Source organism: Dipteris shenzhenensis, chromosome 5 (genome assembly GCF_047967505.1).
Source record: "Dipteris shenzhenensis isolate YYH24624 ecotype China chromosome 5, Dip_SZ_1.0, whole genome shotgun sequence".
Classification (NCBI taxonomy): domain Eukaryota; kingdom Viridiplantae; phylum Streptophyta; class Polypodiopsida; order Gleicheniales; family Dipteridaceae; genus Dipteris; species Dipteris shenzhenensis.
Window position 1 is genome coordinate 32,998,445 of NC_141600.1, and position 2,980 is coordinate 33,001,424.

Below are 2,980 nucleotides of genomic sequence, written 5' to 3' on the forward strand. Positions count from 1 at the left end.
GTACATTGTTGATGGATATGAGCTTTTTAGCTCTTCAAACTGATGTAGAAAAATCATAGGACACCAGGATCTTATTTTTTCAACTGCTCAATAAAAATGTAGATAGCTATCTACTCTTGAAATTGGCTTAGAAAAGTCTTAGAACATGAGAATATTGATTTGGACATGAGAATATTGATTATCCTTTTTCGCTTGCCCATAGATAGGCTATAGTAATCGGTCGAGGCCTTTCTGAAAGTGAAAATTCAAAATTGTTTGGTTTTCATTTGTGTTTTTATGATTAGGCTAAAGTTCTACTTTCTATTTGTATAACATCTTGCTATTTGTACCCCTTCTTTTTCTCCCCCTTTCTCTCTCTCTACTCTCTTTCTTCTTCTTCTTCTCTCTCTTAGCTTCCAATTAGCTCCCTTTTCTGTGCACTATCTTGGGCAGGCCACATGAATGAAATTCACCTTGTTTACCTCTCGGCTTTGATGCTTAATTGGAATTCCATTTTAAACTATCGTACCTGGTGATTCTGACATCGCAGACGCGTCCGGAACGGCTCAAAACCCCAAGAACATTACTGGAAACGCTGGAATCGGACATCCGGAGGCCCGAAAAACGGCCAAAAAAGGCCGAAAAACACGATTTGCAGCAAAACGCGATTTGGCACTTTTGAAAATCGCGTTTTGCTGCAAATCGCATTTTTCGGCCTTTTTTGGCCGTTTCCGGCCCTCCGGATGTCCGATTCCAGCGTTTCCAGTGCCGTTCTTGGGGTTTTGGGCCATTTCGGACGCGTCTGCGGTGTAAAAATCACCAAATTCTGCACATAAAAGTGTTGCTCTTATATGAATATTGAATGTAAAGCATGTGAAAGAATATATTTATTCATTTTCACACTGACATTTCTCATGCAAGTATCCATATTTTCTTGCTTTTGTAGAGGGAGAAAAGAGAAAATAGTGAATTTCTTACAGGGCCCCAAAATGAGCTCCCTTTTTTCCTAATGTGGTGTGGAGGTGGCATGATTTCTTCCCCAGGGAACTATAATGGGACCTCCTTTGGGCATCAAGATTGAGAACATCAAGAAAATTAGAGTCCAGTAATGTCAATAGTCATAAATTTCCCAAGGCCCCAACTAACACTCTTCCTACAAAAGTGTTATTGTCACCCATGGAAGCATGGCCTATAATATCTCTCCTCCACTTCCTCATTAAACAATGCCTTTGCTCTTTCTAGCATCATGAATAGGCCAAGTTATTTCTCCAAAATTAGAAAGCAATCATCCCCAAATAAAGCACTGTTGGATCTTTTTTAAGATAAATGTCTAAGATTGTGGTGTGTGGCTTGATGAGGACTTTTTGTTATGGAGATGGATTAGCGTATACAACTCAATAATTTGAAAAAAATTCTAAGATACAAAATCAAACTTTATACTTATTCTTGGAAATGCTCTATGATTATATGCATCACAACAAGACAAAGCAACTATAGACGTGCTTGATAGACGCGCAAAATAGTGGGCTTGTCTATAGGTGCAACTAGAATGGTGAAAATACGGGCGTGTCTATGAGCGCATCTATTAGCGCGTGTAATAGCGGATCTGCATTGCGATTTACATGCAAATTTAGACGCCTTTATAAATGCAGAGCAGAGAATACAGAAAGTGATATTTTGGTGCAGGCTTATAAATGTGCATCACTGCTTTCCAAACATTGCCCATGATTACCAAAGCTCATAATTTTAATAAAAATATCAATGCTTTTTGGCAAACCCACATATACAAAAATTAAGTGAGGTGAGGAGAATAAGATAATATGTAAAATAGTTTTTCCAATATCAATGATGGGCTATGGTTCGATCTCATCCCCAATGAGATCAACCCTTGCCAAACTATCTACTTCAAAATCCAAACCAATGTTGAAATCTACAAATACATTTAGCCCACTACTACTTTGCTACTCATGTGCTCATCGAAATTAGCATCATTAATGGTAGGCTCACTCTCACGGGAAATGGCCTCAATATTTGTATCTCCTATCTCATGATCATCATCTTCTCTCATATCATGGTCATCATCACCTCCATGGCCATGATCATCCTCCATATGCTCCATATTAGTAATTGTACTATACATCACTTTGGAACGTGGCGTAATAGGTATGACATGCCACCACCTTTTATTATCCACCATTGGTTGATAGACAACCTAATTTAAACACAAATACAATCATGTTATTTTCCTTGCATCATCGAAGGTATCAAATATTTAAAAGTGAGTATTTTTATATGTGTGTACAGTACTACCTGTTCACATTGTTGCGGTAGTACTAATGTGTCCTTCTTGCTTTTCCAAAACTTTGTGGAGTCAATAGTTAGAAAGCCACTTGCATGGTGTTTGATTGTTGCATTAGGGCCTCTTTTGTGGGGGTTAAAGGTCACTGTGCCTTAACCCTGGTTATGTACAATACTTACACACATATGTAAATGAATGAAAAAGAAGATTAGGGTGGTTCTGCACCCACCAAAACTTGTGTGGCTCTCTGTCTCTGTCTCTCTCGCTCTCTCTCCCTCTTCCGTTCTTGCTTCCGTTGAGAGCACTCTCAACTGGTATCAGAGCCCGGGTGATCTAGCTAAGCGTGCGTGAATGCTTGAAGCTCAGTAGCTCTGTGGGAGGAAGGAGAAGCTTTGTGGAAAGCTTTGTGGGTGACTTTACTTGCATCCGAGTATGCAGAGACCTTGGAGGAACCTTTGGAAAAGTCACTTTGGCTTTACGAAGTGGTTTTGAGAGCCTGTTAAGAGATTTCAAAGAAAAAGTCGTTTTTTGAGCTTTTCCCTGTTCCGTTCGATGATAGAGACTCCGTATTGACTTGTAGAGGCAACTATTGCTTGCTTTTGGTGTCCACATTACTTCAGGAGCTTGGAAACACCTTCATTCTTGAATCTGAGATCATTTCAGTGGATTTCTGACTCACTGTGTCAATTCCTGCGTTTTTTG